General features: G+C 32.9%; 1 long non-coding RNA gene across 2 annotated transcripts in view; it reads right to left on the bottom strand.

The window, feature by feature from the left end:
* The window catches only part of LOC125497771 (uncharacterized), a 59,560-nt gene extending 50,898 nt beyond the window's left edge, over positions 1-8,662 (bottom strand). For both annotated transcript variants that reach the window (XR_007274717.2, XR_007274716.2), the window contains exon 1: positions 8,526-8,662. This is a non-coding gene — a long non-coding RNA (uncharacterized LOC125497771). The remainder of the gene's footprint in view (positions 1-8,525) is intronic.
* Positions 8,663-14,771: the final 6,109 nt, after the last annotated feature.

Raw genomic sequence — 14,771 nt, forward strand, 5'->3', positions numbered from 1 at the left:
GAATGTTTGAAGTAAAGTATTTAAATTTCCGATATACATGTACTTAGTATTTTTACTAACACGCATTTTGTTTGTTTGTTTTATGTTTGTCCCTGTGATGACCTTTTGGTGAGCAGATTTTACAGGTTGATTGATGCATACTTCGATTGGAGGGCTAGTGAGGAGTATACATAGCTTAGTTTAGTAGTTATTATTTTATATTTCCCTTTGTCATAGTAGACAATAAACAATAAATTTTTATTTATCAATAAAGAGAAGTTATTTTATTATTCCGCTGCATATTTAAATTAGTAGTTATAGTTTAGCCTTTAACGTTATCACTGGCGTATTACTCTCAAGTTTCTCAAGTGTTTATATTAAAATATATTCTTCAAAAAGAGAGAAATTTGGGGGTGTTACAAAGTGGTATCAAGAGCCTTTAGGTTTATTAATGAGAGTTTGGGTAGATTTAGGAAGGGCATATAAGTTAGAATTTCGCATTTTAGTGCATATATTTTTTGCATTTTATTTGCAAAGTTTTTTTTTTCTTATCCTACCTAAAAAGTTATATTTCCAAGTATAATTATTTTCGAATTTATATATTTTGAAGAAAGGAATAAGTGTGGCTATTTTTTTCTGAGGAAAGTTCTGGCTAAGGAAAGACTTGGTACTTAAGTTGGCCGTTGTGCCGCACCTCTCTTTCCTGGAACTCCCTCGATTAATTTTTCCATACACGAAAAACCTAGTATTCGAAATAAAATTATTATATACATATTATATAACTTAAATTTTTTCAAAAACAAATAGTTTGAAATTTTTTTGTTTCCTTATTTACATCACATATTATTCTTATTGAATAATTGTATGACATTCTGTTAGCAAATATGAAAATATTATTAATTTTCATAAGGAAGGAGATTTTTTTAGTAGCTTTAATAATTAGTAGTTTCAATTAGACTACTACTCCTTAAAATGTTAGCATTCCTTTTCAAGGATTAATAAATAAAATTCTAGTTTGTTCTTTTTATGTTATGTGCAATTTGTCAATCATATTATGAATCATGATTGTTGTATGAATTACAAATTTAGTAGGATAACTTAATAAGTAGTGTTTTTCTTACCCAGAAGAAATGGCCAGTAGACCCAGAAGTAGATCGAAAACTCGAGCAACTCTTAAGGAGTTGACCTCATTGACCAAGAATTTGGCTAAGGCTATGACTTCCCAGATGAACGTAACAAGAACCTGACCTAGCTGGCGATGTATTTAAGAAAGTAGCCTCTAGGAATTCACCTGTCTATCATGGAAAAGAGGACCCATCCAGTCTTGAGAACTGAATTAGGGAGTTTGATAAAAATTTTACTGCTGTTAGGTGTGATGATGAGTTAAAGATCAACAATGCTACATACTACTTAAAAGGGGAAGCTGATTTATGGTGGTCCCAAAGAAAGGAGTCTTTAGCGACTCAAGAGATTTTGGTGGAGCAATTTAAGGAAGCCTTGAGAACCAAGTTTTACCCACCTCACTTAAGGAAAAAGAAGTCCTAGAGTTTACCAACCGAGGATGGGGACCATGACTGTCAATGATACGACTCGAAGTTCATAGAGTTAATGAGGTTTGCACCTGCAATGGTTCCAACTGAAGTTTTGAAGGCTCAACGATTTGAGCAAGGGTTAACCTTGTCCATTCAAGGAAAATTGGGAGGGGCAACTTTGATAGCCTTGATGAAGTGTATGGAGAGCTGCCCATTATTCGGATAAGGGAAGAGAGCTAGAAGGAATCCTGAAGAAAAAAGGAAGGGGTCTAGTAATGGGTTTCAAGGTGGATATTAGCGTCAAAAGACTAATGGGGAATCCAAGCAAGGAAAATATGATAAAAGCAATGGGAATAACATCAATCATAGTCAATCTGAAAATAGAAAGTCTAAGAGAGTCTACTACTGCAAAAGATGTCCAAGAAACCACCCAAGGAAGGACTGTGAAGGAAATCTGGTTACTTGTAGGATCTATAACAAGTTAGGCCGTAAAGAGTATTAGTACTTCCAGAAGCACTCAACGTGAGCAAATCCTAAGCCAACCCAGAATTAGGGAGGTAATGGGAGCAAAGGACTCCAACAACAATCAATGACCCATAATCGTATTCCTCCTAAGAATAGGAACGGAGGAGGCAATCAGGTTAAGGCAAATAATCAAGGTTGAGTGTTTGTCATGAGCAATCGTGAGGCTGAAACGACTGCAGGCATAGTTACTGTTACTTTCTTCATCTCTTCTATTCTAGTTAAGATTTTATTTGGTAAAACCCGAACTTATAAGCATGAATATAGTCATACCTTCTGCAGATGTCATTAATGTTTCTAAATTACATAGAGATGTTTTAGTGACTATAGTAGGGGTAGAATTTCTTAAGACTTAATTGAATTTTATTTAGATGACCTGGATGTTGTTATGGGAATGGATTGGTTGGGAAAATTCAAAGCCCAAATAGGCTGTAAAGCCCAAAAATTGACCTTAAAAGGCCTAAAAAGAGTCAAATCACTCAGAAGCCCAGCCTAAGAATGATTTCTGCTATGCAACTCAAGAATTGTATGAGAATGGGGTATCCATTATATTTGTGTAGTATACAAAAGATGGAAGTGGAAGGAGAAAAGATGGAGAATATTCCTGTAGTTAATGAATTTAAGGATGTCGTCCAGAAGAAATCCCTGGAATGCCTCCAATAAGATAAGTGGAGTTCACCATAGACTTAGTGCCTGGAACTGGCCCACTATCTAAAGCCCCATATCTTATGGCTCTAGCTGAACTGAATGAGCTTAAGACCCAATTAGAAGAGTTATTAGAAAAAGGTTACATAAGGCCTAGTGTATCCCCATGGGGTACGTCTGTCTTGTTTGTAAAGAAGAAGGATGGTAGTCTAAGGTTGTCCATCGACTTCCATGAGTTAAACTAAGTGACCATTAAGAATAAGTATTCCCTCCCAAGGATTGATGATTTGTTTGACCAACTGAAAGGAACTGGAATTTTCTCTAAGATGACTTAAGGTCAGGGTATCATCAGTTAAGAATTGCTGATAAGGACATTGCTAAGACCGCTTATAGGACACGTTATGGCCATATATGAGTTTACAGTAATGCCATTTGGATTGACTAATGCACCAGCAGTATTTATGGATCTCATGCACCGAATTTTCAAGCCATACTTAGACCAATTTGTGATAGTATTTATAGAAGATATATTGGTTTACTATGAATAAAGAAGAACTTGAGAAACACCTTCGAATAATTTTGTCAACCCTCCAACAGAAGCAATTGTATGCGAAGTTTTCGAAGTGTGAGTTTTGGATGGAAAAGTGGCAGTTCTGGGCCACATCATTTCTAAGGATGGTGTTGTCGTTGGTTAAGCAAATATTGATGCCTTTAGTGAATGGCCTACTCCAAAGAATGTGACTGATATAAGAAGTTTTCTAGGTCTGACAGGTTACTACAAACGTTTTGTTAAGGATTTCTTGAAAATAGCTCGACCAATGACCAACCTTATGAAGAAAGAGTCCAAGTTTATTAGAAACCTAGAATGTGTGAAAGCCTTCACTATCCTTTAAAAAAAAAGACTAACCACAGCCCCTGTGTTATCCTTGCCAGACGGGAGTGATACTTAGGAAGTATATATTGATGCATCTAAACATGGTCTAGGGTGTGTGTTAATACAAAATAGAAGAGTCATTCCTTATGCATCAAGACAACTGAAGCCATATGAAGTCAACTACCCTACTCATGACCTAGAGATGGCCTCAATAGGTTTTGCTTTAAAGATTTGGCGTCATTATTTGTATGGGGTGACATGTAAGATATATACAGATCACAAAAGTCTGAAATACATTTTCACCCAAAATAATTTGAATATGAGGCAACAGAGATGATTAGAATTCATAAACACTATGATTTGGATATCCAAATACCATGAAGGGAAAGCAAATATAGTGGCAGATGCCTTGAGTAGGAAGACAAGTCACACCTTAAGCACTATGGTGGTGGCAGATCTACTGTGTTTAGACTTTTAAGAGATGAATCTTGAAGTTATGTAATATGGAGAAGTAGAGAAAATGTTTAGTGCATTCACCATTCAACCCTCGATGTTTGATTAAATTAGGGAAGCTCAATTAAAGCATGAAAAGATGGAAAAGATAAAAGAAAAGGTGAGGGAGGGTCATGCTGGAGACCTCGAATTTCATGAAGATGGAAGTTTAAGAATGGAAGGAAGATGGTATATACCCGAAGCTTGCGAGGATTTGAAATTGAAAATCATGGAAGAAGGTCATAATTCTCCATATTCGATGCACCCAGGGGGTGATAAGTTGTATAAGGATCTAAAGAAGAATTTCTGGTGGGCTTGTATGAAGTTGGACATAGCTGAACTTGTTTCCAAATGCTTAACATGTCAAAAGGTGAAGAGTGAACATAAAAGACCCCACAGAAAAGTCCAACCTTTAGATGTGCTAGGATGCAAGTGGGATTCCATTTCAATGGATTTCGTGGTTGCTTTACCTTAGGGTAAATCTGGGAATGATATAATATGGGTAATTGTTGATAGATTGACCATATCTGCAGTGTTCATACCTATGAAGGCAACATGGTAGATGGACCAACTAGCTAAGGCCTACATCATGTATTAAGACTACATTTAGTTTTGAAAGATATTGTGTCTGATCGAGATTCTTGATTTTTGTCTAACTTATAACATAAGTTACAGCAAGCCTTTGGTTCGAAACTATTGATGAGTATTGCTTTCCACCCAGCCACTGATGGCCAGACTGAAAGGACCATACAAACCTTAGAAGATATGTTAAGAGCTTGTGTCATGGAATATTAATGTTCATGGGAAGATCATCTAGATTTGATAGAGTTCTCCTATAACAACAATTATCATTCAAGTATAGGCATGGCACCATTCGAGGCTCTATATGGCAGGAAATGTAGAAGCCCGTTATGTGGGAACGGTATAAGTGAAACAGGTATACTTGGGCCTCAATTGATTGAAGAGACTGTGCAACAGGCTATGATTATCCAAGGAAAGATTAAGGCAGCCCAAGATTGTCAGAAAAGTTATGCTGTTCTGAGAGCGTAGGGAAGAAGAATATGAAGTGGGCGAAAAAGTGCTTTTGAAAGTTCCACTAGTGAAAGGTGTAATGAGGTTTGGAAAGAAAGGGAACCTCAGCCCTAAGTTTATAGGCCCATATGAGATATTGGATATAGTTGGAAAAGTGGCATATAGACTAGCACTACCCACTGAATTAAGCCGTGTTCATAATGTGTTTCATGTATCGCAGTTGAGACGGTATATCCCAGATAAATCGCATGTGTTGCAACCTAAAACAGTTCAAATTGATGAGAACTTGTCTTATGAAGAAAGGCCTATTATGATTTTAGACAGTAAGGTTAGAAGTACCTGGAATAAGGATGTTAAAATCCTTAAGGTGCTCTGGTCTAATCAGAAGTCTAAAGAAGCAACGTGGGAAGCAGAGGCTGAGATGTGAAAGAAATATCTAGACTTGTTTGCAGAGGATAAAAGTAGAGTTACGAGGGCATAACTCCTTTTAAGGGGGGTAGAATGTGATAGAGTTTCGCGCGTTGACTTAGAACCCTATTTGTTTGACCTATTTTTGACATATTTTATGAGTTATTATGTGAGTCAACTTATTTTTATAGAGAGTTTGTGGTATATCTGAATTACATGCTTTGCTTGCTTAAAGTTTCGAGAACGAAACTCCTTTCAAGGGGGGTAGTCTGTAATACTCTGTATTTTTAGTAATTTATTAATTATAATTTGTGAAAGAGTTTTATTTATTAAAGAGTTTTGTTATTAATTATAAAGGTTTTAAATAGGCTTTTATGATATTATGGGTCGGGGTTTTCAAATAAATTCTAGCCCAAATTATATATTGGGCCTAAGTTTACAAATTATAATTCATGCAGTTAGTTTAGTAGTTGAAGGTATTTCTTAAAAGAAAATCTAAAAAAAAACAATTACAAAAAAAAGATAGGAAAAAAGGTTTTTTTTATAAAAAAAAACGAGAAAAAGTAAAAAAAAAAAAAGGAAAAATATTTTAGCACACATAATCTCACGCTTATGGAGCGTGCAGTTGATAAAGTTTTGATTATTTTCTTGCTTTTGCTTATCTATTAGTTATTTTACCTTATATAATTATGTATTATGGTATAATTTATATCTTTTCCTAATCTTAGTTGGATAATCATGAATATTAGCTATATCCTAGCCAGATTAGTTTATCTTTTTCCCTAAATTCATCTTTTAATTTTCTCGTCCTATTCTTATTCCCTAAATTCATCTTTTAGTTTTCTCGTCCTATTCCTATTCTACTTATCCAAATAGTATAAATAGGGGTCTCCACCCATCATATTCTTCACACCAAATTTGCGAAACAATTCTCTTTTCTCAAATTTAAACTCTCTCTCTCTAGTAATTATTAATTCTCAAGTTGTGTATATATATAGATCTTTAAATATTGTTCTGCATACGTAGTATCATATTTCTAGGGTTGTTATTTGGAATGAAATACTTGTTTTTTATTTAGTTTAGCTATGAACAACATAATTTTGGTGTGAGAATGTGTGAGTTATTATCTATGTTCAAGACTAAGAGTTGTTTTAATCTCCCATAATATGTTTTGCTATTTCACCAAATTAAGAGATAAAGGAGGTAGTAAGGTGATAATAGGCGTCCGTCATATGTTCAGAGTAATTAGAGAAAGAATAATATTGTTTAGTGAGTTGCGTTACTTGCGAATTGACATTGACGCTAATACTAGGTGAACATTAATTTTCATTATACATGTTTGTGATGACTTGGCTTGCGTCAGTAGTACTACATCGTGGTGAATATTATTTTCATTGGTATCATTAGTTTTTTAGATTACACCAAAGCTCAAGTATATATTTTGTCTTTATATGGCTAAGTTTTATAAGAATTATTTAAAGGAGGATTGTTTTAGAAGGATTTTTATTAGTTATATGATCTTTTATGATCCCAATTATAAAGAGGCAACGGTTGTTATTTATTAACAAGAACAGTAGCTATGATATTGTACCCATGTACTTTTTGTATAAGTAATGTGGACAAGGTTGTAACCCCTCGTAATAGACTCATTAAGGAATACTAAACTTGGGGGGTGTGCACACTTTAGGAAAGGTACCGAGGCAAGGAAAAAGAATTTTTATTAAAGTTATATACTTTATATTATACAAGTGTTACAAGTATCCAAGGAAGGTTTATAAAAATATTTTGAATATTTCATAAAGTATTCAAATTTCCGCATATACATGTACTCAGTTTTTTTTTTTTTGACACGCATTTTGTTTGTTTGTTTTATGGCTTTGTCCATGTGATGACCCTTTTGGCGAGCAGAATTTACAAGTTGATTTGATGCATACTTCGCATGGGGGAGCTAGTGAGGAGTAATACCTAGCTTAGTTTAGTAGTTATTATTTTTATAATTCCCCTTGTCATAGTAGCAACAAGAAAGCAACAATAAATTTTTATTTATCAATAAGGAGAAGTTATTATTATTAGTTCCGTTGCATTATTAAATTGGTAATTAGTAGTTTTAGCCTTTAACGTTATCACGTGGCGATAATACTCTCAAGTTCTCAAGTGTTTCATATTTTAAAATATATTCTTCAACAAGAGAAAAATTTGGGGGTGTTACATTTTCTATATATCATATCCATGTTTTTGTGCTTATTGCTTTCATCATCGCACATGCTTATTATTGCTAAGTACAAGACCTAAATGAATATTCTAAGACCTAATCAGATAATATGGCGAATTGATTAAGAAATCATGTAATCCGATAGCTTAATAAACATGTCACTAAAAATTAGTCTGTGTTTAATGAATCGATCTAGATTAACTTTTTTATTGTCTTGAAGTGAATTATGTGGTTGTTTATTTGCATAAAACTAAACATGAATCTTATTATGTAGAGGCCAACAATGGGCAAATTAGAAATCTGATCATATTCCCACATTTACCCATGAATTCAATCTTTGGTTCATTGTCCAATTATGACGTCACGAAGGGAAATCTACATTATTGGATAAGTCCCTAAGACGATGGATTTTGAAATATCCAATTAGGTTTGTGATTCTTACATTAAAAAATTGTTGGCCACTACTTCGTTTACAAAACAAGTTTCAAATTTAAGATATTTATAACGAGGTAGTCAAATTCGCGCTCATCTAGTGCTGACAATAAAAATATGCTAATTAGGAACCTAATTCAATTGTACAAATTATCTTATTACATGAGATTATTATTTAGGTATTTAATTAGCAAAATTAAACATTTAAGGGTGATGAAAGCAACAAACACACAGGCATGCATATGTAATAATATATGAATAATAATATTTATAAAAGAAAGAGAAAAGATTATCATATACAAGTTATGAATTATTTAAGCATCTGCATCATGAAAATTTTGTTAGTAACTTTAAGAAATTACATTGCAATTGAAATATTAAGGACTCTCAAATATACCTTTGTTGTTTGGGTCTTGAATAACGATCTTTAGAAGGAGCAATCTAAGCTTGAAGATCAATGAGGTTGAAGGTTGTTTGTAGTTTTTGAAATATTTTGAGAGGAGTATGTTTGAAGCATTCGAGATGAATTAGTGTCAAACTTTCTCCCAAAATTGAGTGAAAATATGGTCTATTTATAGAAAATAAAATTTCAAAATCATGTAATAGATAAAACACAAACATGTGTTGCTCGCATGAGCTTTGTGCTTTACACAAGGCATGTGCGCCTAATGCATGCCCTTGCGCCTAGTGTAGCCTGCCTGTGTGGGGAGCAGTTAGCTTGCGTCAGCTCAGGTGTTATTTGCATCTATTTGTTTTGTTGAATGTCGCATGGTTACGCGTGCACAACATGGTACGTCAGACACAATACCAGTTTGGCGACGCTCGTTCGTGGATCTGATCGGTTTTTTTAATCCAAAAGTTAAGGATTCTTATTATCTATATTAAGGGCATGTTTGGCAAAACTAGCAGTTTTAGTAACAGTTAGCTGTTGCAGTAGTTATAGCTGGTGGGGGTAGCTACTAGCTGTCCACTAGTAGCCGTTGGCAATTAGTGTTTAATGTAGTTGTTTTATTAAAACTATTTCGCAAAAGTAGCGTTTGAAATTGTCAAAAAACAATAACTGATATTTACTCAAATATGAAATGAACTACACCAATTTTATATGTTCAATAAATTCAATATTTATTTTTTCAAATAACTTACATAAAAAGGAGCATACACATTTTTATCTGCTCAAAGAAATTTATGAATTTAAGATAATATTCAATAATCAAAAAATTTATATTACATATATTTAATAAAATGCTTACGAAATGAGAGTATAAAAAATTATAAAACATTAGTTATATCTTATTTTTACAATAAGTGTGGAAATCACATACCTACTATTATATATATATAAATAAAAATTGCCATAACATAAAGCAATTGTAACCAAAAAAGGAAAAAGAAATTAAAAAACATTGGTTAATAGTTTACCTTATTCTATTATATAGTATTTATTTGCCAGTCCACTACCTTTAAATATCAAATGTTACATCTAGTAACGTGCTACAACTGCTACCCATAATCTACTACAACCGCTACTCGCTACTACAACTAATACCTTACCAAACACTCAGAATTTTTTATAGTAGCGTTTTGATATTGTTCAAACATTACCTGCTACTTAAAACACTAGTGTCAAACAGGGCCTATATATTAACATTTAAATCCGAAAATCATCTTTCTAGAAGATTAAATTTGCTTTTCTTTATATCCTTTATCTTAGAAAAATTGAAAAATAATAACAAATATGATTAGTTATCAAGAATAAACTGGGTTTTAAAAACTGGTGATGGAGCCTTTTATACAAATAGATTGACTTTGCATTTTAAAAAAGATTTTATGCTTAGCTCTTTGAATTGCTCTTCTCTGGATCGGACCAATTTAGAAGACAATATTTACCAATTAAGGAGACATGATTATGTGTCGGCACATTGCCTTAGATCTTTTCATATTGATTACCCCTACATTTTATTAGTTTATATCTTCTATTATATAGAAAGTTGTGTAATTTTTTTTTTTGATAGAGATGAAGTGCAGGGGAGAGGGTGGTTAGAAAATAAATAGAACAATAGAAGTACTCAAACTAATAATATGGGATAAACAGAAAAAAAGTTCAAACTCTTTTGAGATGGAAGGAGTATTTTTTACAGGTGTACAATAGCCTATCAATGATAATACATCCAATAAAAAGTGTTTAGAAAGTCGTTTTTGGATAGTTGATTTTAAGCCAAAAGTCAAAAGCTAATTGTAGCAGCTCTTTTGGTTGGCCTCTCATTTTTGCATTCATTTTGCACTTAATTAGCAAACACATCAACAATTCAATATATCAAAAAATATTTATAAACAACTAATAATCTAACAAATAATATAAAAAGCCATTGACAATAGCTAACGAAACTAATTAAGTAAAATAATCAACAACTAACAGACAAGTGCCAAATACCCCCTATATAAGATCATTACAAACATCATAATTTATATATCAATATACTAAATATAATTTTAATACCTATCTGTTAGATATTTATCATTACTTGTCTTATCCATAACGATTCTTATTCAGCCCATGCCAATATAATAAGGTAAGTGGATTAAATGGCGAAGAGTATATGATGTCTCTTGATCAAGAGGGAAGATTGAATCCACTAATCTCTTGATTAACATCCTAGTAGAACTTACTAGTAATGGAGTGATTTGAATTAAACTAAAGTAACTGAACTTTGACAATAATAATAATAATAATACTAATAATAGTAATAATAATAAAATTACTAGCAAGTCTTTTTCTTTTTTTTTGGAATAAACTGAACTAAACTAAATTAAACTGAACTTTGACTCTAATAGTAATAATAATAATAATAATAATAATAATAATAATAATAATAATAATAATAATAATAATGCATTACATTATTATTATCGTTATTGTTATTTTTGTTACTTTATTATCATTATTATTATTATTATTATTATTATTATTATTATTATTATTATTATTATTATTATTATTATTATATATATTTATTATTATTATTATTATTATTATATTATTATTATTATTATTATTATTATTATTATTATTATTATTATTATTTATTATTATTATTATTATTATTATTATATTATTATTATTATTATTATTATTATTATTATTATTATTATTATTATTATTATTATTATTATTATTATTATTATTATTATTATTATTAGAATTGAATTGAGTTAAGCTAAAACGTAATAAACTGAAATGAGCTGAACTCAAACTATCTCACAAGTATAGTTTCTAATACGACATACTCCTTTTGTTTCCTAAAGATCTTCCTTGAAACTGCTCCTACAGATATCAAGGAAGAGCCATTTGTGTGGGGTATGTGGTAGGTAAAGTAGGAGAGAGAAAAGGGTTAAGATAAATAAACAAATAAAGATGGATTAAAGAAAGAGAGAGAAAGGGAGTGAAATTGAAATAATAATGTAATTCTGGACCATATGACAGGGACGTGAGAGGGTAAAAAGGAGTAAAATTCTAAATATGTAATAAAGTAAAAGAGGAAAGTTTTTTTTGAAACATACTTAAAATGAAAGAGGGAAGATCTTTAAAAAAACGAAGGGGTAAGAGGATGAATACATAAGCTTACCAATTTGAAGATGCAGTGTATATAAAGACTATCATAGATGCATAATTGCATATGAAATGAATGTACATAACACTGTAGCATAACTCCACAAGATCATGATAACATCTCATGAAGTGATAGGATCTTGACCAAGTCCCAATGCCCCGGCAGCTTACACGTGGTCTGGTACATGAATACTCTTTGTTTCCTTTTTTGGCCGCATGTGAACACGTCTCGCTCCCCTCTAACTTGTTCCTTTTCAATTTTGGCGATGTGTTTTCATGTCTTCATGAACTTTCACTGTTTTTCTCATTTTTTGGATCTCTCAAACTTGTAGGCCTATTGCATGGATATTTCAAATTACAGTTGATGTTCCTTTTCGTTTGTTATAGAATAAAAAAATATTTTAATAAAAACGTTTTGACGAAAAAATAGTAATTAACAGTCTAATACTTTTTCGGTTTCCGAATACGTGTTTCATTCACTTTTTTAGGTAATTCAATGCACTTTTTAAATTATTAATATCTTTAATTGTGTACAAGTCAAAAATTATAAAGTTCATTAATATTATGAAAGTATAAGTTGAGACGAATCTAACATATCTCACTTGACTATGGTTTTCTTTATGTTATAGCTAGAAATAGACAGAAATAAAGTTAGTTGATTTAGGTCGTGTTTGGTAACTAGCGAATAAATGTTAGATGATTGCTTATTGTATGAACTGATTGACTAGCTGATTCTATTAATTGTTTGTATAAAGGTGTTTGGTAAGAAGTTTATAGATGATCTACTGCATAATTGTATGACATGACCAATAAGGACATGTGCATAATCTATTTTTGCACCTTTAATTCTTTATTAATGTCATTTTCAACAGCTTTATGACATGAATGTAATTGTTGCACTCATTTCTAAATCTCTAATATCAAAAAACTCATCCCTAGTTTTTTAAAAAGAGCATTTTAAGCCCAATCAGCTAATTGAAACCTCTCTTTGCCAAACACTCAAATTAGAAGATTGGCTAATTAAATTCTATGAGTTGAAATCACCACAAACCTCTCTTTAACAAATAAGATCGTAATGTCCAAATACTCAATATAACGTTTATTTAAGAATAGAGGAAGTACAACAGTGAGATATATGATTGTATTATAAACAGATTTTCATCATATATCCCTGACAAAGTTTTTTTCCACCATATATTATATACCCTTTCAACTTTTGAAATTCACCATATACCCCCCACCAACCATACAATAGCATTTAATGCCCTTTTTGTTAACAGCCGTAAAGTCGCCGTTAGTGTTTTATTAAAAGTTTGCCATTAAGTTTGAGCACCATTATGGTTATGTTTGAGGGTTGGAGTAATTTAACAGTTTGCAAAAAAAAAAAAAAAACCACGCCATTCATTGTCATCTTCTCTACCCCTCTGTTTTACTAGAGCTTAGACATCCATGGAAACCTAAAATCTCTAACTAATTTTAAGAAATCGACACACTGGTTTGTGCACAATTCGAAGAGCTTCAGTCCAAAAGCAAAATTTGTTCTTGGGTCTTCTTGAGGAGGGAAAATACGCGGAGTTGCTGAGTTGCGAAAGTTAGTTTAATGTTCAAAAATTTCAAGGCTCCTGCTTTTCGTTTCAAGTAAGTTATGTATCCCTTTGTGTTGTTGATAATTGTTGCAAAAACAATTTTTTTGGTTAGGGTTTGTGCTTTCTAGAGTTTCCTTTGTTTTTATGGAATTTTTTCTTGCATTTAAATGCTTATGTGTGTTGGAAATTTGTTGGTGTTGCTGATTAGGTTATGATAACTTCTGTTTGGTTGCTTTTGCACTATGACAATAAGGATTTTGATGTGAGGGTTGAAGACATTGACTTATGTCACTTAATGGGGTTGTATGAGGATGCAATGGAGGAGTTAATTAAACAAGATATGTATCTCCCTAAGACATTTAGGTTACTTCTCCATACTCGTAGGACTAATAGGAAAATGAAGATCGAGAGAATGGACTTGGATAGGGTTTGGTCTTTCGGAAGGGGCATAAACACCATTGAGATGTGGGTAGAGGAAACAAACAACCTTGGGATAGTATTTAGGTCATATGTTCAATTAAGGTAACAAGATGAGAAGGAAAAACTAGAGAAGATAAGGAGAGTGCAAGAGATTCTAGGGAAAGGGAGGAAGAGGAAGAAAGGAGGCAAGCAAAAGAAGAGGAGAGAAGAAGGAAATAAGAGGAAGAGGAGAGGGAAGCTGACGAGGCAAGTAGGTTGTGTGTTGCTATTAAGGTGTCTGTCCTATCGGTGGATGATGTGCAGATATGTGAGTACATGAAGGTGTACTCAACTGGGGGGTGATGAGTATTGTCCAATTCAAGGCCTTCTCAACCTACTGCCTCACTTACCATACAACCTACACCACCACATTCACCTCCCCAACAACATACACCACCACCTTCACCTCCCAACCAACACACACCACCTCACTCACCACACACAACTCCTACACCACCATCATATGTAACACAACCTACACCACCTCCTTCACCTCCCAGAGAGCCTACACCACCACCACCTCAATCCTAGAAAAAGAAAAAGCTTAAAACGACCCTAGTTAGGAGACCTAGAGCAAAAAACCAAACACGGAGTCATGTCTCACACACATATGAATCACCCTTTTCACCTCTAATTCTTGAGCAACAAACACCTTCCTCACCGATTTCTAGGCAAGGCACACAACCCACACCTAAGCAACAAACATCTTCCTCGCCAGTTCCTGAAACTAACATTCCAACTTCTTTAAAACCAAAAAAGCACCAAGGACTAGACCTGAGGGGTTTAGGGTGCCTAAGAGCACAACAAAAAAATTTGGGACGTATGTACTTTAAAAGAGAGGTCCTAGAAGGGATGGTACAGGGAGGAAAAAGGTCTTAGTTCCTGTGTGTTTGGATGAGGACTTTGGTGATTTGGAGGGTCATGACTCATCTGATGGGAGCTACTGTGAGATAGTTGAGGGAGACTTTGATGATGATGACATTTTGATGAG

Source organism: Beta vulgaris, chromosome 1 (genome assembly GCF_026745355.1).
Source record: "Beta vulgaris subsp. vulgaris cultivar EL10 chromosome 1, EL10.2, whole genome shotgun sequence".
Lineage (NCBI taxonomy): Eukaryota > Viridiplantae > Streptophyta > Magnoliopsida > Caryophyllales > Amaranthaceae > Beta > Beta vulgaris.